The following is a 23,257-nucleotide window of genomic DNA, read 5'->3' as shown; positions in this document are numbered from 1 at the left end:
TGGGTGACTTTTGTGCCCACCTACCTAAGCACCAAAGGGAAATACATGGTGGCTGTTCAGGTCTTCTCCATCCTGGCCTCTAGTGCTGGTCTGCTGGTCTGCATCTTCATCCCCAAGTGCTACATTATCCTTCTGAGGCCAGACCTGAACACAAAGGAGCAACTTACAAGCAGAAAAAATGTGGAAATGTGAAAGAGAGGATCTGTTACATTCCAATTTCTTGAAACTTAGAAAATGGTTCAAGCTGTTCTCCATACATGAAAGAATTAATAAGTTTTCTTGAAATAATTAAAGAGTTGTTGGAAGATTTTAAGAAAACCAGATTATTGGAGGAACGTGTGTGTAGAAACATAGAAAAAATGCATGGGGCAACGTTTACGCCCTCATTTCTCTATACAGTTTATCCAAACTGCTATGGCAACACAACTGATTATTTTTATTTAGACAATAACAGTTTCTTAGGAATAGTAACAGTAAATGGTCAGGGAAGTAAGTCGAAGCTTGCTAATTACAAATATGTATGCTTATATCATCTATTAAATATGATATATATGTCTTTCTGTCATTTTGTGAAATATATAAATATAGTGCATCATTTTCTGTGGGATTTCCTTCCACTATTTTCTGGAGGGAAATTCCTCCCATGGACATTGAATAAATAGCAACTGCAGTGAGCCTGGATTATTGGTTTTGTGTCTTTGATTCCACAGAAACTGGTGTCAGGAAAGAGATTCCCAATCTTCGATCTGCCAACCGGAACAGCAGCTGGGGCAACCCTATAGGATAATTTACTTACAGACAGCTTCTTACCTCGGAAAGGGGGGTACTACAATTAAAATCTTTAGAGGTATTAAAAGAGAAGAAGGTAGTTCAAACATGGTTCCAGTATGGGCAATTACAGGCTAGGTAGAAAATAGATCAAAAAACTGGTTTTATCCAAGTTGAGGATAATCTGTTTAAACAAATAAGAGATCAAAGCTTAATGCATATAAAGAGGATATATAATGTACTAATACAGATGGATTCGGAAACAGAATTACCGTATATACTCGAGTATAGGCCGACCCGAATATAAGCCGAGGCACCAAATTTTACCACAAAAAACTGGAAAAATTATTGACTCGAGTATAAGCCTAGGGTGGGAAATGCAGCAGCTACCGGTAAATTTCAAAAATAAAAATAGATACCAATAATGTTTTTGAATATTTATTTCAAAGAAAAACAGTAAACTAGCGGTGTATTCAATGAAATACTTCACTCACCTCATGATGCTGATGTCCCGCTGTGATGATAATGTCCCGTGCAGCCGTGGGAGCGATGTCCCGCCTCCTATGACACACGGCACAGTGATTCCTATCATTGGATCACTGTACCAGAGGAGGTGGGACATCGCTATGTGGCTGCTTGCCATAACAAGGAGGAGGTGGGACATCGTTGCAGAGCAGCAGGAGGGGGAGGAAGGGGAATCGTAAGACAGCCCTGCATTACATTAGAACGTGAGGAGGGGGGATGGTGCGGTGCGCGCTGCGCGGCAAACTAACACAGAGGGAGGGGAAACTCACAGGGGCGCCGGGCCATTCACGAGCGTCACCCAGCGGCATGGCCCCGCCCCTTTTTCTCCTCCATTTCGGGCAAATTTTTCACTGACTCGAGTATAAGCCGAGGCGGCTTTTTTCAGCCCAAAAAGTGGGCTGAAAAACTCGGCTTATACTTGAGTATATACGGTAGTTAAAGATTGTATGATAAAGTGAGCTCAAAATATTGAAGAACCAATAATGCTGGATACATGGGAAAGAATCTGGGTAAGAAATGTGAAATTTACACAAGCTCAAAACCTGAGAGAAAATTTTTATAAGATGTTCTATAGATGGCACTTAGATCCTAAAAAGCTGGCTTCTATGTATCCGAACTTACAGCCTAAATGTTGGAGATGTGGCTCTCTCGATGCTACATATTTTCATATATGGTGGACCTGCCAAAAGGTTAAGGCATTTTGGATAAAAATATGGTGGATTATGCAAAATATCTTTAAAAGAAGGATAAAGTTTACTCCTCAGCTATTCTTACTAGGTATATGTACTGACTTTACAGTGGTAGAAACTAACTTGATTCTGCATCTAATAACGGCAGCAAGACTGTTGGTGGCGCAATACTGGAAGAAGGAAGATTTGCCTACAACTCAAGAATGGACATTGAAAGTTACAAACTTAGCCGAGATGGCTAAAATATCGGCATATCTTAAAGATCACTCAAATGAGAAATATAAATGAGACTGGAAAAAATGGATTGACTATATACAAAATAAATATGGGACCAAGAAATTCCAGTTAGCCTATGCTTAAGATCAGAAATGATTTAAATTGTTTAAAGTTGGTTCAGCAAGAAGAAGCTAAGGTCAAGGTAGAATGTTATTAATTTTTTTTCTTTTTTTTCCTCAAGAGATTTTAGACTGTGTTAGAAATCCATACCGTGTACGGGTTCTGGGAAGTTGGGGGGGGGAAGGTGGAGGGGGGTTGGGGGAGAGGGTGGAGGGAGGGAGGGGTATACATTAGGCTAGACAAGAATTTGGGATCGGGGCCGACTCACTCGGCGGGTCACATGCTCGACCTCGTATTCCTCTCGGAGCAGTGGAGTTGTGATCTTGGTTTGAGGGGTAGCGAGATCTTACCCCTGTCATGGTTGGACCACTACCTACTGAGGCTTGACTTTCGGAGACCAAACCCCCACTGTAGGGAGAAGGAACTGATTAGGTGGTTCCACCCCAGGCGACTTATGGACCCTTTGGGCTTTCAGACGGAGCTTGGCATTGTTCCAGATACCCTCGCCCGCAGTCCGGCGGAGACTCTGGTTGCTGCTTGGAATTCAGCAGCGGCAGGGGCTCTTAACCGGATTGCGCCTTTACGGCCGATCCGAGGCAGTGGATCCAGGAGGGCTCCTTGGTTTACTGAGGAACTCTGGGAGATGAAGTGCCGAAAGAGACGCCTAGAGCAGCGATGGAGATCCAGTAAGTCTGAGTCAGACCGAGTGCTTTTAACATCCAGCATCAGAGCCTACCTCCGAGCAATTAGGACGACTAAAAGAACACACATTGCCTCTCTGATTGCTTCTGCTGAGTCATGCCCAGCTGCCTTGTTCAGGACAACCCGTTCCCTCCTAAATAGGAGGGATACGAGTTATCCTTTGCAAGGCAGAGCTGAGGATTACGTCCAATTCCTCGCGGATAAAGTTGCTCGGCTTCGGACGGACCTGGACTCCAATTGCGCAGAGCCAGCTGAGGCACCAGGGGAGTATCTGGCAGGACATCACTGGATTGATTTTCAAGCTGTTACCCCGAGGACGTGGACAAGGCCATGGGAGCTGTAAGTGCCTCCACATGTGTACTGGACCCGTGCCCCTCCTGGCTGGTCGCTAACAGCAGGGAGGTGACACGGGGCTGGATCCAGGTAGTTGTTACCGCCTCCCTTCGGGAGGGGTTCTTTCCCCCCGCTCTAAAGGTGGCGGTGGTGAGACCCCTTCTGAAGAAGCCATCTTTGGATCCAGCCGTCTTAAACAACTATCGTCCAGTCTCCAACCTCCCCTTTGTGGGGAAGATTGTTGAGAAGGTGGTAGGCTTTCAGCTCCGGCGGTCCTTGGAGGAAACCGATTATCTAGATCCCTTCCAGTCGGGATTTAGGCCTGGCTACAGCACGGAAACCGCTTTGGTCGCATTGATCGATGATCTCTGGAGAGCCAGGGATGGAGGTTATGCCTCCGTCCTAGTGCTCCTTGACCTCTCAGCGGCTTTTGATACCATCGACCATGGTATCCTTCTGCGACGACTACGGGAGGTGGGGGTGGGAGGCACTGTCCTACAGTGGTTCTCCTCTTACCTCTCAGACAGGTCGCAGTCGGTGTTGGTCGGAGGGCAGAGATCGACCCCTAAGCCCCTGAATTATGGGGTGCCGCAGGGTTCGGTCCTGTCCCCCCTCCTGTTTAATATCTACATGAAGCTGCTGGGTGAGATCATTCGACGGCACGGGATAAAATACCATCAGTATGCGGACAATACACAGCTGTATCTGTCCGCCCCGTGCCAACTCAGTGAAGCGGTTGACGTGATGTGCCAGGGCCTCGAGGCTGTTAGGGACTGGATGGGGGTTAACAAGCTTGTACTCAATCTAGATAAGACCGAGTGGCTGGTGTGTTTCCCTCCTACTAATTGGCCAAGTGTTCCATCTCTCAGGCTGGGGGGTCAAACAGTACGCCCCTCAGACAGGGTTCGCAATTTGGGAGTCCTCCTGGACCCACAGCTGACTTTTGAACACCACTTGTCAGCTGTGACCAGGGGGGCATTTGCCCAGGTTCGCCTGGTGCACCAGTTGCATCCCTACCTGAACCGGGAGGCCCTCACAACAGTCACTCGTGCCCTTGTGACCTCTAGACTGGACTACTGCAACGTGCTCTACATGGGGCAGCCCTTGAAGAGGATTCGGCGACTCCAGCTTGTCCAGAATGCAGCCGCGCGAGCAATCGTGGGTGCACCTTGGTTCACCCACGTAACATCTATCCTCCGCGAGCTGCACTGGCTGCCTATTGGTCTCCGGATATGCTTCAAGGCGCTAGTCGTCACTTATAAAGCCCTTCATGGTATTGGACCTGGGTACTTGAGAGACCGCCTGCTGCCAATTACCTCCACTAGACCGATTAGATCCCACAGATTAGGCCTCCTCCGAATTCCATCTGCCGGCCAGTGTCGACTGGTGACTACCCGGAGGAGAACCTTCTCTGTGGCTGCTCCAACCCTCTGGAACGAACTCCCCGTGGAGATTCAAACCCTCAGCACCCTCCAGGCCTTCCGCAAGGCCCTTAAAACTTGGCTGTTCCGACAGGCCTGGGGCTAAGGAACCGTTGCCCCCGTCTCGAATGGTATGACTGTTGTGTGTTTTAAATCATGCATTGTTTTGTGTCATTTTTAATTTTGCCTGTATCCCCCCTTCCCTGGTTTGAGTTGTGAGCCGCCCTGAGTCCCCTTTGGGGGAAAAGGGTGGCATATAAATAAAATAAACATTCAAACATTCAAACAATTTGTTGGTAAACTAGAATTATTTTGACATACAAAAAATTGTACTTCGATGTCTTACTGATTGAGGAATGATGAAATGTTTGCCTTAAAAGAAATAAAACTTTTGAAACAGGATAATTTAATTTTTTTGAGAGATTGATCCCATGCCCCTCCCATGATCACATAAAGACACCACTGAGGAGAGTGTGTGAGGCCACGGTCTGTGTCTAAGAGTCTGTTGTGGCTGGGGAGGTTTTTTTTATTTTATTTTTTTTTATTAAACATTTATAGGCCGCCCTTTTCCCTGAGGGGACTCAGGGCGGCTTACAATAATAAGGGGAGGGGGTTTGTGGAGTGTATGTGGTCCCTTGCAACCCTGTTCTCAGCTACCCTGGCCCTGCTGCGACCTCAATGAGCAATGGCCGGAGGTGTCCAGGAAGCTAGAAGGAACTTGGCTTTGGAGGGTGAGTGTGATCCTCTGCATCGAAGAACAGAGACTCACCCAGAGACTCTGTCCAAACTCCCTTTTTCTTATTGTCTGAATGGAGGGATTGCCTGAGCTGATCCTAGACAGGGAGGGAAGTGGATGATGGGGCTCAGTCAGATTTTGATTGAGGAAGGAACCTTTCCCAAAGAAATAGATAAACCTTCTGTGGCCCAGGACGGGGAGGGGGTGTGGAGTCCTCACTTGTGCTTGAGAAGTTTTCTTTTTATGAATTAATTTGCTCCTATATTGCAAAGCTGTTATCTGAATAACTGGACATGCCATTAGATATAGAAGATGATTTTTTTTTAATTGATCTTCCTTCCTGTCAACTGGATTCCACACAAACCACCTACAGGATTGTGACGGATCCCATGCAAACAGAGACAGGCAGGTGTCTTTGTTGCTCTGCTAATGTAAAGGATGGTGGGTTTTGCTTTGTTGTTTATTTGTTCGTATGAATTTGTGTGTCCCTGTGCACAAAACCTCAGGTTGAAATCCGGATGGGTTACATAGAAAGAATTTGGAAATTGTAACTTTGTCCCTTTAAAAAGCTGAATTACATTTGGTGCTGAATGCAAATGTCCACATCCAGCACTTATTATGTATGAATGTTGTGATAAGTCAAGAAAGTGGAGGTTTGTTTTTTCCTGTTATGTATTTTTTCATTTTTTGAAGTGGGTGTTTTTTGTTTTTGTTTTTCTTTTCTTTTTTCTTCAGCCTTCCCCAGCCACCAAGCCCCCCCACCCCCCTTCCCGGCCTCTGGATTTTTCAAGATTGGCTATTACAGGTAGTCCTCAAGTAAGGACCACAATCGAATCCAAAATTTCTGCTGCTGGGTGAGGCAAATTTTGCACCATTTTATGATTTTCCTTGCCATAGTTGTTAAGTGAATGACTGCGATTCTGAAGTTAGTAACAGGTTGTTAAGTGAATCTAGCTTCCCATTGACTCTGCTTGTCAGAAGATTGCAAAAGGGGGTCACATGACCCCAGGACACTGTGACTGTCAGTTACCCAGCATTGATTTTGGTCACATGACGATATAGAGGCTGCCAGGGTCTTAAGTGTGAAAAAGAAGTCATTTTTTTCTTTGACATTTTAACTTGGAACTAAATGAATTGCCTAAGTCGAGGACTACCTGCACTGTCTCTGTCTCTTGTCTGTCTCCATGCCTTCATTGGAGGCCACAAAGAGGAAGAACAGGTGGAAAAGAGGAGACGCAAGGCAAGGCTTCCCCAGGAGACCACTGGGGGCTGCTGATCCTCCTCTTTTTTTCAGTTTATTTTTTGCGATCTTTCCATCCACACCTTTTTTTGCGATCTTTCCATCCACACCTTTGCATCTGCACCAAGAGTTCACGGAGTGTCTCCGCATGTGCAGAGTGCAAAGCCTGCAAGTTTCAGAGGGCCACTTTACAAAGGTACCATTTTTTTAAGGCTACTTTCTAAAAAATTAATGTCTTCTATGGAACTGCTTGATGGAAACAGCATATAGATAGACCTTGTCTTAGGATCACAGTTGAGACCAGAATTTCTATTGTTAAGTGAATGGTGCCCAATTTTACAACCTTTTTGGCCATGGTTGTTAAGCGAATCACTGCATGCAGTCATTACGTGAATCAGACCTTCCCCATTGACTTTGCTTGCTGGAAGCCAGCTGGGAAGGCCGCAAGTGGTGCTCAGGGGACCCCGGGACTCCCCAGCTCTTGTAGATACACGGGGATTGCCCTGAGTCCAAATTTGTAACCGTGGCAGTGGGGATGCTCCATTGGTTGTAAGTGCAAGGACTGGTTCTATGTCACTTTTTTCAGTGCGGTTATAACTTTGAACAGTCACTAAATGAATGGTTGTAAGTCAGGGACTGCCTTTATTCCTAGGAGAGAAAAGGTGAGGTTACAGGTTCATGGCATCAGACGAGAGGTTCCCTGATAGGATGAAAAGGAGAAAGAAGCTCAAGGGGTCTTTAAGGGAAAAGGTGAATGATCCCATTGACGCCAACGGAGACGAGGAGCTCAGAAAGGGGTTAGGCCAGGTGAGAGGGGAATCCTGTTTTGAGAAAAACATTGCTACGTAAAGGAGAGTGAAAAACCTCCACTCTGAACATACCAAAAATGAAGTTCCACTTAAGTTGAATGGAAGCCGAAATTCAGTTTTTAAGTACATTGCCTTATAACTCTTGATTTACAAGATTTCCCCCCCCCCTCCTAAATCCAAGAGAGATTTTGTCCGTAAATAGTGATTCAACATGTTGACTCATGGTTGTGTGCCGATAATTCCTGAGCATGGACAAAGTGAAGAGCATGCTCCATTTTCTTGTTGGGACCAGCTGTGTCCTGGGAATTATGAAAAAATTCAAGTGGCTCCAGAGGCTATTATTTTTACCTGACTTTTCCACCTTTTTCCAGCCTTGAAATTTATGTTGTCTTTCCATAAATTATGAAGAACAGAGAGAAATTAGTTCTTTTAGTTTTTTTTCCTTGAATAAACATGCATAACTACATTTTTAATTATTTTTACACTGTTATTCTTATTGCTTTTTTCTACACACATACACACACACACAAACACACACAACACAACACACACGACACAATGGAATATTTCTTTTATTAGTAACTTGTTTATATCTGGCCTCAGAGCTCTAATAAAAATATTTGAATTTGAAAGAAAAATTCAGAGTTGCTATCTAAATATTTCTGTTCTGTTCTTCTTTAATATCGTTTTTTCTTCTGAGGAATTCTGCCTTCACCCCATCTTGTTTTTGAACCCTGCAACTCAGATCTTGATTCTCCTTTCTGAGCTGGTCCATCTGCTCATCTGAAATATCAAGGCCAGAATAAAATTAGCCCCTTTAGGTTTTTTTACTTGAATTATCAGTCATGTTTAAATTTAAAACTATTTAAAAATACCTGGTATTTTGTTTTCTATCCTTAGCCTTACATTTTAATTAATTAAAAAGTTCCCTTCTGGAATATTAACTAATTCAGTTTAGCTTGGATTTAATCTGGTTATCAGTCCATAAGTGTCTCCCACAAGGAAAACTTTGATGGAGGTAAGAAATGTGACACAAAAAGAGAGACCTCAGGGCTATTGAAAGTACATCTTTCCAAGAAGAAAGTGCAGCACACTGTTGGAAGTAATGGCCAACCGGGTTCAGTTCCATGTAGGGAGACAGTCTCTGGAAACATGGAGGCTGACTGAAAAGATGGTTTATTGATGAACAGGACAACATGGGTTTGAAATCCTAGGCAGCTGACCACATGGAGGTCTCTTGGGCCTTGCCCTTGAGCTTCCTGTTCCTGTGCAAGAAATGTATTTTATTGGTTGCTGTCAGAAATCCACGGGGCTATAGCTAACTTTGTAGGCTAACAATTAAATAACAACAACAACAATAATAATATAATATATCTTTAAAATGGAAAAATAAAAACTGACAACAGAATTAATTCAAACACTTATTAACTCTCGCATTATAGACCAAGGAAGAACAACTGACATCCTTCTTCTGTCATCAATTAAGATGATGTTGGGGTAGATGGGTTCGGGTATTTAGGGTTCCACCGTGATGATATCAGCCTCCACATCTTCATTTTCTTGCTCTGGTGATACTTGCAGACACCTTTAAAGAAGAAGGAAAGAATCAAATATAACTGACTGGTACATTAACAATGATAATGAAGCATATTCTTAATGGGGGCTCCAGATTTTCAAGAAAAGATTGGGGGTTGGAGTAGAAGACCTTCAAGGTCCCTTCTAGCCCTGAGGGATTCTATCCTTTCTCCTGTTAGTTCCACCAACATTTGGGGGGCTTCCAGTGCCCCAGGGCTCCCCAGGTTGTGGTGACAATACTCCCTTTAACAGGAGCAACTTACTTGCAATGGTGATAAAAAATGCAGAGGCCATATGAATACATGGACCCCAAGGACAAACAAAGGTCGCCTTCCAGGGGCCTCCAAGGACATTCTGGGGACTTTCTCTGGATGGCCACAACAGCTCATTAGGATCCATTTCTGAAAGAGAAAAAGGAATGGAAGATGTTTTTAAAAAATGCTTAATGGGAACATCTAAGGTCCGATTAACACATTGATTTTCAGTGTGGAAATCAAGCCTTATTCCAACATTTTTATTCCCTGAGATAAAGAATGGGTTAAAGAGGGTTCAGACTGGGATAAGTAGGGATGGGATGGATAGAAAGTCCTTCTATTAACCCCCCAAACAGCAGGAAAAAAAGGACAAGGCCTTTAACTATATTGACCTTCTACTTGGGGTTTGTATGTCCTGAAGCATTACACAGAGTCGTTTTTCTTTCCCTTCTTATGCTTTTTAAATGAGGGTTGGATGATCTCGGGGTGCCCCCAAGCAGAGCTGCTATCCCAGCTTTTCATTTTAAGTGGAAAGTGCAGAAAAGACGAACAGCATTCATGCTAAAGTCATGTCATTTTTTTCATTAGCCACCTGCCCTGGTCTTCCTGCCTCCCCTCTGCCCCCCAACTTCCCTCCCTCCCTTTGGGGGACCCACCCTGAGTCCCTGGTGGAGAGGAGAGAAAATCTCCCCACAACTTTTCTTCCCCTCAAAATGGAGGGAAAAAGAATCGCCTCAGAAAAACCAGGGGTCTTTGCCTGCTTTAGCTGTCCTGCTTGCTGCCTGTGGGGCTATCTGGGACTGAAAGGCCAGACCTTAGACTGCTCCCCGCAGGCAGTGTGAAAGACAGCTAAAGCACATACAGAGGATTGAGGGCCCTGAGTGCTGGAAGGGAATTCTGGGAGTTGAAGTCCAGACATCTTCAGGTGGCTGAAGCTGAGCAACCTGCTCTAGGAGGCCCTACAGGGGGCAGTCGGACAGATGACCTCTAAGGTCCCTTCTGACTCTGTTTCCCCATTAGTCTAGCCACCTGCCTCTCGTGTCACAATATAAGAAGGCCGGGCTTTAGTCACGACCAACTAAATGAATGGCACCCCCTGCCCTACTGTCTGAAGTCCCCCTACCACCAGACGCCCCTCTGAAATCCCACCAAAGGCCCCCCTGAAAGTCTCTCATCTTCTGCCAAGGGAGCTGCCGGCCCAGAGGGGGGGGGACCGAGGGGGCCACTTCCCCGATTTCGGTGGGGCTGAGCTGGGTCCCCCGTGGGTGATGGAGGGGAGGATGCAGGACCCTCCAGACGGAGCTTCTCCCAGGCTGGGATGGGGGGCTCAAAGGGGGCAGAGAAGGAGCTGCACTGGGCCAGCCTCTCCCAAGCTTCTTTGGGGGTTCCTGTTGAAGGGAAGCCAGGGGCCACCTGAGGACACGTGGGGTCCTCCCTCTCCAGGGTCACCCAGCACTCAAATCTGATACTGGATCCAGCAAGAGGCAGCTGGGTCTTCTGAGGAGATCCTCTGGGGGCTTCTGGGGCTCCCTCCCTGCCCCAATGGGCTTCGGCTCTGTTGCCCATCCCCCAAATCAGAGGGGTCCTCTATTGAGAAACAGATTCTAGCATGAATTTAGGGAAAACATTCCTTTTCTTCTGGGTGTTGTGAATGCCAGGCCCTTTTGACACAACCTGGTGGACTAAATCCAGCAAGCTTCTTTGTTTTATAACATCCGGAGGGGTCTATCCTAGATTATTGATTATCTGTCTCTACCATTCCCCTGCTGCATGAGCTAGAAAAAAGGATTATAATTTCATAGTTTCCTTTTTTTCTCTTGAATCCAGTCTTTCCTGACCTCTCTCTTTTCTTAACCTAATGGAAGTGGAATCCACTGAAAAATAAAAAACATCTAGGATCTGTTGTGAAATGCAGGAATGGCCTATCAAGGATATCTTAAATTGTCTGGGATGGAGTCAAAATGAAAACATCCCAAATTTCAACAAATTGAAAGGGAAGAAATATATTATTACTAGTAAAAGAAGACACACAAAGTAGATAGACAGATCTCTCCTTCTTGTATTTTAATGGGATTTTCTTTATTTCAGTCTAGGAGTTGATGAGAATTATTCAGAGCCAAATCTGATGTCTTCGCAAGGAACTGTACTTGATCTGGGAGCGGAGTCCCCTCCAACCAAAGGAGGAAAAGCAGCCAAAGAACTAGGAGGAGAAGCCATTTCAATGATCGAAGGCTGGAAAGAGTCTCAGGAAGAGGAGATCCCTCCCTTCCCATCCAAGGATCCCCTCAGGAAGAAACCAGAACAATGCATGGAATGTGGAAAGATCTTCACATTGAGTCCTTCTCTTCTTTCCCAGGAAAGGCTGCAGAAGGGAGAAACCATCTGAATGTGAGGACTTGGTGGGAGCTGCAGGGAGAGCTTCACCTGGCTTCCCAGAGGGAGAAACCCTGAACAGGAGATGCAGGAAGGGTGGAAAGAGCTTCAGAGATGGGATCTGTTTGTTTGCCATTTGCCCACTCTGCTTCTGCCTAAACAGAGTGGCGATGGAAGAGAGGCCTTGGATGCTGCTGCGTTCCTGCTGCAACGGAAAAGAGTCAGGTTCTAAGTTTGGGAGGCTGTGGGGTGTCTTTACCCAGGATCCCCTGTGTTCTCCCTTTCAGAAAGGGAGGGGGAAACCCTTTTGATTCTTTTTCCATCCCAGGGAATATTTTGCACCCCATTGAGACTGGGATTCACACCAGGGAGAAAAGCTTAGCTATGGGGCCCTCTAATTCCAAGGGGTACCTATTGGTTGGTCTGTCTTCTTCATCCTCTCCTGGACCTCTTCCCATAGTTTCTGGCTCCTCTGTCGGTCCCTTTTACGACAAGCAGTTTGATGGAGTACGTTCTCTTCACTTTTCATCTCCCTTTTGGTAAAGAGGATCTTCTTCTTTCAAATCTTGTCATTTTGGGGGATATCTGGGGAAGGAGATGCAGGTGCTCAGCAGCGTTTAAGCTCTCCCCCAGATGAAAGATTTCTCTGGTTGACAGAGCTGGTGGAGTCTCCTGGCCATGAGGCATCTTCTCACTGAGGCCCCAGGCAAACCTTGCTCTATATTCTCCCTGCCCACTCACCAAGATGTGAATAAGTGCCACCGAACCATCATCAAGGTTCGCTGAAGAGCCAATGGAAAGGAGAAGAGCCAATGGAAAGGAGAAGAGCCAATTGGAAGGAAAAGAGCCGATTGTGGGGAGTCAACATAGATGCAGAAGCTGCAGAAGGAGGGATGCTTAGTGGGTCAGGAACAGCCTGGCCACTGACCCCTCCCTCTATGCCACCTGGAATCTGCAAAGATGCAGGTCTGCATATCCCTACATCTAGGTGTCCATGACTAAAGGAAATCCTTCCCTTTTCCTCTCAATGTTCCAGCCCAATCCAAAACGTCAACTCACCACGTTGCTCTTTTTTCTGCAGCTCTACATCCACAGTAAAAGTCACAGATGTCCTCTTGGGAGCCTTGGTGACGTCCTCCAGTCGGCAGGCTGGAGAATTGGGAGTATCAGCTGCTGGGCCCCTCACCTTCTCCCTTCTCCCTCCGAAACAGGAGAAGCAGCTGAGAAATGCCCTAGAAGAGAGAAAAAGGGATGTAAGTAAAGGGAACAACTGAAGCCTGTTTTCCAGAATCTCCCTGACTCAAGAAACCAGAGTGGGAAAATAATACTCTTGGCTTGAGCTCCTCACTTTTAACCTGGTTTTGGTTTTACATGACGAGATATGTTGAGTTGATCTAATTTTAAGAAGGTTTTCTTAATTCAGAGGTCTACTATGGACCTCACCCCATTCCTAAGAGGTCTGTAAAGGGGGTGTGTATAAGCACACCAGCACACCTACCGTCCCTGTCTTACTGTCCCCATTTATCTGTATTTATTTCCTTTGTTCCCTTGTTTATCTTCATACCTATACTTGTCATCTTGTACATGTTTGACAAACAAACAAACAAATAAATAAAGATGCTATGTGATCTAATCATATGGAAAGTAATCAAACCAGGCTCTTCGTGCCAATTAGGAATTAAAGAGAAAACTGCCCTGAAAAAATTTTGGGGACAGTTTCTCTTTCCTAAGAAGATAAGAAATGGCTGTTCCCACCTGTGAAATTTCCCACCCTCTGAGAAGATGGCTACAAAATTGGGAAGAGCCCAGGAGCCCTTCTGAAGACTACTTGTCTCCTGAAAGCCATCTTCACTCAGATGATTGACAGTTAACAGACAGTTGACCTGGAAGGATGACATCATCAAGCCAGTGGAATCCCAAGGAGATGACTTGGGATCCAAGCTCACCTTCTCCACCTTTCCTACACAAATCAACACCAGCCCAAGGCCTCCGGGAAGCGACCAACAGATCACCAAAGCTGCCTATTTCTCATCTTTTGGCTCTTTTGTTGTAGACTGCCTGTTCATATGGAAGCTCCACTAAGCTAGATGTTGGAAGGCAAAGGTTTCCGGTCTGTTCCCAGCTGGGAGTCACCACCGACGCTAAAAGAAAGTTTCGTGAAGACAGCTGCCTGGAAGTTATGAGTTTTTATTGAAGAAAGAACGAATAGGAAGGATGAGACACAGCTCTGTCATACCTGGGTCTGCAGCACACCATATACAGTTTGGTTTCCCCTTTTATACAGATTTTCCTGCTTCAGGCTCTTGTGTAAATTCGGATTTTATAAAGTTCTTTTATTCCAGATGATTGTTCTGATCTTGATTCTCTTGTCTTCGGATTTCGTCCGTCCGGTGTCTCGTCCTTGGGCTAATCCTGTCCTAAGACACGCGGAGGAGGGTGTTTTCCTGTTTGGGTGCTTATACCAAGGTGTCTGCTCTATGTAAATAGTCATGACGTTTGTGTTATCTTGGGATTGGATTTTGTGTTTGTGTTATTCCGACTGGTCATTGCTAGACTTGGGGTTTTTCCCCCAACTTCCTAATCCTATTCTCTCATGTTCCTTTTGTGACTGAGTGTAACCTTTTCCTGGCTACGTGTGGGGCTTTCTCTGGCTGTGGCTCCTGGCTGCGTGCTTATTAATTTTTTTCTGTACATGCCTTCTGGGTTATTTTTGCTACCTTCCTACAATCCCTCATTCTGAACTGGGGCAAAATAATTGATGTCAATCATTTTCGCCCCTCGGCATCGTTGGGTGCCTCATCTGGGTATCCTTGAAAGTCCTGGTCTATCTGGATCATCCTGAGGGCTGCTTGGCGATGCTTCGTTGTCCTTTGTGGGGCTTGAGAGGGTTGGCAGGTCCTTAAGCAGGCTAGACAAGGGGGAATGCAATGGCAGAGACAAGGCATGAGGGCTCCTATGACACAGGCTGCGACGATTCCTGCCAGGAGTACTTTTAGCCCATGGAAGTCTGGTAGCCAGGAATAAATCCATGACCAGGGTGGGTCATGGCCTATATTCTGAGCCAATTCTTTTAAGTGGTGGATGCCCTTCTCTACAATTTCAGAGCTTTGATCTAGATTGAAGCAGCACAGCCCTCTGAATTCCACGCATCCATGGTTATGTTTCAACAATGTCTATTGCTGCGCGATTCTCCAAGGTGGCCTCTCTAACTTGTCGCAGCTCTCTGTTCAAGGCATCCAGCGCCTGGGAAGTCGAACTTAAACCTTTTGCTGGGGTACATGCCAGGCTATTCAAACTTCTGGAATTCGCACTGCTAGCCCTGGCACTCCCACTAGTGAAAATGCTCACGGATGTCATCGGCTGATTGATTGACAAACACCGAGGCCAATATTCTTTGATCTTTCTGACAGTGGAGGTCTGGGTGGGCATATGTGGCGGCCGCTTCCGACAAGTGTACCCAGAAGGCATCCAGATTTTCCACTTCTCTCTGTGTGACCCTTTGACATTCAGCCCAGTTGAGGGGCTCCGTCCCTATTTCCTCTAGGGCCTCTATTGGGTTTTTCTTCGCCCTACTGTATTCATCCCAGTGATTTGCATCGTTATAATCCCAATCGGGGCAGTGTAGGGGCCAAGCAACCCTTGGCCGGGCTACTTGCCCCGGCGCAGCTATGACGGGTCGTTTGGCAATTAGCTCAGTTGTTTCAAATAGTTTGAGGAGCTCGTCTTTCATTAAAAGAACGGGCAGCAACTGGGTCATGTCTCCCCATGAGGGGTTATGGCTTTCCACTATGGACCTTATGGTCTGTATCACTGTTTGAGGATCGGCCCTGAATGTGGGGGTGTCCCTCTTCCAGATTACTAGGTCTGAGGCCAAAAATGGGGTATGTGTCAGTACATATTCTAACTGTCCCCTATTCCTTCCTGGTACTGGTTTACTTAACAGGGGAGCCATGAAATGTACTCCTGTTTCTTCCTTCTCAGGGTGTTTATCCGTTTTCTCCAGAGGTTTCTCTAGGGGGGGGGGGGGTGTCTTTAAGTCTAGCTAGCTCGGCCCAGCAGTACCAGTAGGGTAAGTGGCTAGATTTAATTCTAGGTCTAAGGGATTTCAGGATTTTAAAGTTAAATGAACAGCTCTTTGGCCAAATTGGTCTCCCAGTTTCATCCTTGAGTAAAGCCCATTCTCTACATATCTCCTTTGCTTTCCTTTTTTTCATTCCGGCCAGGACGGGCATCTGCTTTTCGTCCCAGGCCCCCCAACAGCTCCCTTAGGGGGGGTTTCCCTGGCTGCCCTTGAGCTACCGCTTCCCATGATCCCGCTCAGATGTGGCGCTCACTAGCCGGGCTTGCCGCTTCGTATTCCCCGCTTCAAAATTCGCGTCCTTAGGGGACCTTTTCTCACCCCTCCCTTTTAAAGGAACTTTTTCTTGCCCTATGGAGGGAACTCTTTCGCGCCCTATGGAGGGACATTTCGCGCCCTACGGAGGGCCTTTTCACGTTCCTCACCGCGGGAACCTTCGCGCCCCTCTACACAGGGTCTTTTGCCCCCTTACTCGCAGGGACTTTCCAACAGTTTTCGAGTCCTGGGGAAAGACTCGGGAGGACCGGCCGTACAGCTACCCAGGAGGGGTTCTGTCATCAGCAGGTATGCACACCTCCTCTTTTCCTTTCTCTACCTTTTCTGGGCTTTAGCTACAATCTACGATTTTCCTGGGATTTGTTTTCCCCCACTCGGATCGTTACTTTTTAGCAATTTTTTCCCCCCACTTGTTGCCCGCTCGGCTGCCTTGGTATCCCTTTTCGCAAATCAGTTTCCACACTCCGACAAGGTCCCCCCCCTTGCTTTCTCAACCCTGCCGGTCACTGCCCTTTCGGACTAGCAGCAGGCTGAGGTGCGGCTGAGGGTTAGGCAGGGGAGGTGGATTCCGATCGCTACTTGTGGATCTGAGCCTTCTAACACACACACACACACACACACACACACACACACGCACACACTCTTTTGCTCCCCGTGTTACCCTAAGTAAAAATTTTTGGAGCGGTACTTGTTGAATACTAGCGCGGGAAATACAAGCGCGCGAATAAAGGACTCCTTCCTGATTGGTTCCCGGGCGGAGCCGGTTCAATCTTCGCCCTGATTGGTCGAGCTACTCGACGCCCCATTGGCTCCTCGTTCAAACCCGGGGGTATAAATGTTTGGCGCGAACCACGCCACATTGAATCGCAGTTTACTATGAGCTGAATAAAGTCACTTCCTCATACCTCTTATCGCGTCCTTCCCTTCGCTCCAAGATACAAAACTGGCGACGAGGGTGGGATTCCGATTCCCGCGACCACGGAGAAGAACAACCAGCTGCCACCGCGTCTGAACCAGCTCGAACGCTATCTTCAGACTGAGAACTCCGGCAGCGAACGCGAAATTCTCTCCGCCTTTCCTCTCTCTCTCTCCGGCTCCACACCACGATGGCATCGTCGCTTCCTCCTTTCGCGCCATTCGGCGGAGCCACCGGAGAATCATGGGACGGGTTCATGGAGCGGTTCGAGTGTTACCTGATCGCCTCGAAGAACCAGGCTCAGACCGACGAGGAGAAATGCAGTTTCTTCCTGTCCTGCTGTGAGCCTTCCATGTTCGCCTCTGCGAGAGCCCTGGCCGCCCCGAGGCCAGCCTACAAACTTGGGTGGGACGAGCTGATGTCCAGGCTGAGGAACCACTACGCTCCCTCACCCTCTCTATTTGCACGCCGTTTCGCTTTCCGCCGCCGAGTGCAAAAGCCCAACGAATCCATCAGCCAGTTCCTGGAGGCTTTGCGCACAGTGGCCGCCCAGTGTGATTTTGCAGACCTGGAGGAGAACCTCGCGGAGCAGTTTGTGTGCGGGGTCCGCGACGTGCAATTGCGCAGCCGCATGCTCCGGAATCACAAAATCACCCTATTGCAAGCCGTGGAGACAGCGCGAGCAGCCGAACTATCCGAACAATCCACGGCCGACATGGAACGCCTCCAGCTGAACCCCCCCGCGCAAGCCGCCGCGGGGCCGTCCACCCAGACGAACCTCGTCGACGACCTCTCCCCTGCCGAAGACGAGGAGGAGGAGGAGGAGGAAACCGTCGGGCAAATGAGGATGCAGCCGAAGCGGAGGCCACCTCATCAACCACCGACGCCCGCTCAGCCAGCCGCAAGCGCACCTTGCCGCGGATGCGGCGGCCGCCACAGCCGCGCAGCCTGCCCGTTCCGTTCTGCCGTCTGCCGCCGCTGCCGAGGAGAAGGGCACCTCGCCAGGGTCTGCCGGGCTCTCCTGCCAGCCCCATCGTTTATGCAGCCCAGCGACCAGCGCCAGGCATCGCAACCGCAACGCCGCCAACAGCCACGTTCCGCGAGGCGAGCTGAGGACTGCCATTCAACCTACCAGCCCTCCAGCGCCGACTGCGTGGTCTACCAGGCATCCCACGTTCCCGCTGGGAGCCGCAAGATAAGCACCGCCGTCCGACTCGAAGGTCAGCTTTGTCAAATGGAGGTGGACTCCGGGTCTTCCCGTTCTCTCCTATCTTGGGCTTTGTTTTCCCGCCTTTGTCCCGGGGTTCCCCAGAGCAGATTGCGCCCCGTCGGGGTCTCCCTCCTAGACTACCAGGGAAATGGGATTCCCACAGCTGGGATATTCCACATCCGGGTGGAATACGGGAATTTTAAGGGGAAACTCCCAGTCCTAATCGTCAGGAACGACCTGCCCGCTCTCCTGGGGTTGGAATGGTTTCCTGCCTTGGGCCTCACCATAGAAGGGGTGCATAGGGTAGTTCCCCTCTCCGCAGATAGCGTCCTAGATGAGTTCGCGGATGTGTTCGATGGGAAATTGGGTTGTTACAAGGGCACCCCCATTTCCCTCTGCCTTGATCCCCAGGTCGCTCCCGTTAGGCTGAAGGCTCGCAGGGTCCCTTTCGCATTGAGAGCAAAGGTAGACGCTGAACTGGATAAACTTATCGAGCAGGGGGTACTCGAGCCCGTAGATCACGCCCGTTGGGAAACCCCCATAGTCCTCCCGGTCAAACCCGACGGATCGGTGAGGATATGTGCCGACTACAAGTCGACCATCAATTTGGCCCTGCAGGCAAACCCGTATCCTGTTCCCGTAGTGCAGCACCTACTCCACTCTTTAGGACAGGGCCGCATCTTCGCCAAGCTAGACATGGCACAGGCCTACCAGCAGCTTCCCGTAGACGACGATGCGGCTACAGCCCAGACCATCGTCACCCACCGCGGGGCCTTCCGTTGCCGTCGCCTACAATTCGGCGTCTCGGTTGCCCCTGGGATTTTCCAGAGCCTCATGGAGCGTTTGCTCCATGGGCTCCCAGGCGTCGTTCCCTACTTCGACGACGTCCTGGTCGCAGCCCCTAGTCACTCGGAACTCCTGAAAACACTGCGGGAGGTCCTCACACGTTTTAGGGAGGCAGGACTGAAATTAAAGCGCAGCAAATGCGAAATCGCTGTTCCCAAGGTCGAATTCTTGGGGTTCCTCATTGATGCACAAGGCATCCACCCCACTCCTTCCAAAGTTGCTGCCATCAAAAACGCACCCGCACCCACCTCTAGGGCAGAATTACAGGCGTTCCTGGGGCTTTTAAACTTCTACGCCCCTTTTATCCCCCACAAGGCGTCACTAGCTGAGCCGCTACACCGACTACTTGACCGGTCAGCGGCCTGGAAATGGGGTAGCCGTGAAGCACACGCGTTCGCGGCTATAAAGGATATTTTAACTTCATCGGCAGTCCTAATCCAGTACAGCGATAGGATGCCTCTAATTCTAACGTGCGACGCCTCCCCCTATGGCGTAGGGGCGGTCCTGGGCCACGTCCTCCCGAACGGCTCAGAAGCCCCCATAGCTTTCTATTCCCGGACACTCTCCTCCACGGAGCGGAACTACAGCCAAATCGATAAAGAGGCCCTGGCTGCAGTGTCCGGCATTAAGCGGTTCCATGACTACCTCTACGGTAGGAATTTCACCCTGGTCACGGATCACAAGCCCCTCCTGGGGCTACTGGCGGGCGACAAGCCAACTCCCCCCATTTTGTCCCCCCGCATGACTCGGTGGACGGAGTTCCTAACGGCGTATTCGTATACGCTGTTATACCGTCCGGGCAAACAGCTAGGGCACGCAGACGCTCTAAGCCGTTGCCCTCTGCCAGAGACGGACACAGCCCACGTGCCCGCGCTCTCTGTTCTGTCCATCGCCGAATCCGACCTCCCCGTCTCGGCCGCGGACGTTGCAGCCTGCACAAAGGCTGACCCCGTCCTATCTCAGGTTGCTTCATGGGTTTTGAGGGGGTGGCCCACGGAAAAGGTAGCGGAAGAATTCCGTCCATTTAAAGTGCGACAAGCCGAACTCGCCCTTCACGGGGGGTGTCTTGTCTGGGGGGATAGGGTAGTGATCCCCACGGCCTTGCGGGCACGAATCCTGCCCGCACTCCACAAAAACCACCCAGGCATAGCGCGAATGAAAGCCTTAGCCCGTAGCTACGTGTGGTGGCCCTTGTTAGACTCGGAAATTGCAGACTACGTAGGCCGATGCAGGATCTGCCAAAACTCTAGGCCGAATCCCCCCACAGCCGCCCCTCGTGAGTGGGAGATTCCTAGAGGCCCATGGTCCCGTTTACACATCGACTTTGCCGGCCCCTTCCACGGCCGGAACTTCATGATAGTAGTCGATGCTTACTCCAAGTGGGTGGAGCTGGTAATCATGACCTCCACCACAGCGGAGAGTACAGTAAGGGCCCTCCGTAAGATGTTCGCTACCCATGGGTTACCGGATGTGATAGTTTCCGATAACGGGCCCCAGTTTACCTCCACCACGTTCCAAGAATTCCTGGCCGAGCAAGGAATCAGACACGCGGCCACAGCCCCCTATCACCCAGCTAGTAATGGCCGGGCGGAGCGCGCAGTTCGCTCAGCGAAAGAAGCCTTGGGCCGCATGGGCCAGGGCGACTGGCAGGAAAGAGTAGCAGCCTACCTCTTGAGCCAGCACTCCATACCCTGCCCAACGACAAATAAAAGTCCCGCGGAGCTCTTGATGGGTAGGAGATTGCGAACCCCCCTAGACAGGCTCCATCCACTTTACGCAGGAGACCCGCCAAGCAACCTGGGGGCCCTTCCTTCCCACGCGTTTAAGCTAGGGGATCCTGTATGGGCCCGCTCCTTTTCCGGGGATCCACGGTGGGCTCCCGCAACCATCACAGCTCTGACCGGCCCCTGTTCCTTCAGGGTCGGCCTGGCCGACGGAACACAATGGAGGCGCCATGTGGACCAATTAAGGCGTCGCCTTCCCGCGGAAACAGACGGCCCGAGCCCCTCAGACACCCGCTCTCAGCAGGAACCACCCCCGGTGACCCTTTTCCCTACGGACCGTTTCCACCCGGGGAACGGGAGACAAGCCGATGCGAACTTTCCGGACAGGCGCGCCTCACCCGGCTACTCCCTTCCTCGAAGCCCTTATCGAGACTCTGAACCTACACCCCTACCGGACTGCACGGGGCCGCTACCGGACATTCCGGCTGCCACGGAAACACCGCCCCGGACAGATGGACATCGGGCACGGGACCCGGGGCCAGCGCTCTCTCACGGGGCCGCGCCGCAGGTTCACCGCCCCACCACGGACACGCCTCCGCCGGCGGTTCCCCCCCCGTCGACGACCGCCGGGGAGCCACGAAGATCGGGACGAGAACGCCACCGTCCCGCCTACCTACAAGACTATGTTTGCCCTTCCTAAAGGAACTCTTTGACTGGGGGGGGAGGGGTGTTGAATACTAGCGCGGGAAATACAAGCGCGCGAATAAAGGACTCCTTCCTGATTGGTTCCCGGGCGGAGCCGGTTCAATCTTCGCCCTGATTGGTCGAGCTACTCGACGCCCCATTGGCTCCTCGTTCAAACCCGGGGGTATAAATGTTTGGCGCGAACCACGCCACATTGAATCGCAGTTTACTATGAGCTGAATAAAGTCACTTCCTCATACCTCTTGTCGCGTCCTTCCCTTCGCTCCAAGATACAAAAGTACTCACCTCCTTTCAGGCAGCTGTAGAGTTCAAACTCCGGATTTCCTTTTACTACCCTTTTTAGCTGTGCCGGGTCGTGGAAGTCCTGCAGACGAAAACATCCACAGCCGGCAAGAGAGCAGCGATTCCTCAGGCCTAGTTCCCACAGCTTACTCCTGAACCCCCCCTCTCTCCACACACACACACACACACACACAGGCACACATACACTCTTTTAGCTATAGGAACAAGTGCCTGAATTATTTTTTAAAGGTGTCTCATTCAGTAGCTGTTGCTGAACAGCAAATTCCTCTGAATGACTTTCACACAGTTCTCTTTAGCAAAATTTATTGAGCTGAAAGGGAGCTCCAAGAATCCCAGCCATTCAACAATTTCCCATTTTGAAATATATAGGAATGATTTTCTTTGACTCCTGCATACTATCTAAATAGAAAGAATATCTCCTTCCACTGCATCAGGAGGGCTCTTGAATCTCCCGCAAAGCGGACGAAGGTGGACCTGGCCCAGATGTTGCCCTCTGTAGTTTGGGGGGCGAAGGTGGGCTGAGCTTTCTCCATCACCCCCTCCCCCAACTTACACACACACAGAAGATCCGGGTATTGGGGCTGGGAGCTGAGGGGCCTCAGTGGAGCCCTTAAGACAGACAGAAAGGGGACTTTTCAGTGAGGGGGGGTAGTGCCTCCCTTTGGCTTTCTGGGCAAGCAGCTGCCAGGCAGGAGGATCACCGCAGTAGAAGTGCTGGGTCAGAGGAAGAGCAGGGAAGCGACTAAGTGGGGCGAGAGGGACAAACAAAACCCCTTTAGCTGGATGCAGATTAAAAAGGGGAAAGAGTCACACGCGCTCGCACACACAAACACACAAAGTTCGCTTCCCTGCCGCCCTCCCCCGCCCCCCTTCCAAAGGCATCCAACTTTGGAGCCGCTGCTCCTGGCCTCTCCTGCCCCGGGAGTGGAGCCGGGCGCCGTTTCTCCCCGCCCGCCCCCTGCAACCGGCAGTGCCCGATCCGCTCCTCCCATGCCGCCCCCTTCGCATCGACCGTCCGCCTGCCTTGCACAGTCTGCGGTGGGGAGGTGCCAAGAGAGTCTCTCCCTGTAGCTTCCTGGGGTCCCCCGTGGGCTCAGACCCCCCTGGGCTTCTCCGGCTCTCAGGTCCGGGAGCCACCCCCGACCCCCGCAGATCCTTCAGCCGCTCTCCTGGGCGGGGGCGCAGGAGCCTGTGGAGCCGGAGCCCCGACGTGGCCTGGGAGGGAAGAGGCGCAGGGAGCCCCTGCCCGCCATCGCCGCAGCCCCCCTGGGAGGAAGCCTGTCCGATCCCTCGAACACCCTCGGCGCTCCGACCGGCTCCCTGGCAAGGCTCCCGGACAGCCCCGAGGAGGCTTCTGCTGGGACGAGGCGGCGGGAGGGCCGGGGGCTCAGGCAGACTGCCAGCAGGGGGTGGCACTGCCCGACCAGGACACGAGGAA

At 50.0% G+C, this 23,257-nt stretch overlaps 2 long non-coding RNA genes across 2 annotated transcripts; both read right to left on the bottom strand.

Moving 5' to 3' along the window:
• Positions 1–8,113: 8,113 nt before the first annotated feature.
• LOC148042458 (uncharacterized) lies at positions 8,114–10,004 on the bottom strand. The gene is made up of 3 exons (XR_015695116.1): positions 9,398–10,004; positions 9,022–9,144; positions 8,114–8,342 (listed from the first exon to the last, which is right to left on the bottom strand). It is a non-coding gene; the product is annotated as an uncharacterized LOC148042458 (long non-coding RNA).
• Positions 10,005–12,826: 2,822 nt separating this feature from the next.
• Positions 12,827–22,040, bottom strand: LOC148042457 (uncharacterized). The gene is made up of 3 exons (XR_015695158.1): positions 21,802–22,040; positions 13,998–14,178; positions 12,827–12,993 (listed from the first exon to the last, which is right to left on the bottom strand). It is a non-coding gene; the product is annotated as an uncharacterized LOC148042457 (long non-coding RNA).
• Positions 22,041–23,257: the final 1,217 nt, after the last annotated feature.

The sequence above is a fragment of the Thamnophis sirtalis genome, unplaced genomic scaffold, assembly GCF_051295495.1.
Source record: "Thamnophis sirtalis isolate CommonGarterSnake01/CBP01778 unplaced genomic scaffold, rThaSir2_p1.2 scaffold_15, whole genome shotgun sequence".
NCBI lineage: Eukaryota > Metazoa > Chordata > Lepidosauria > Squamata > Natricidae > Thamnophis > Thamnophis sirtalis.
The sequence above is the reverse complement of the archived record's forward strand: the minus strand, read 5'-3'. Positions and strand labels throughout refer to the sequence as shown.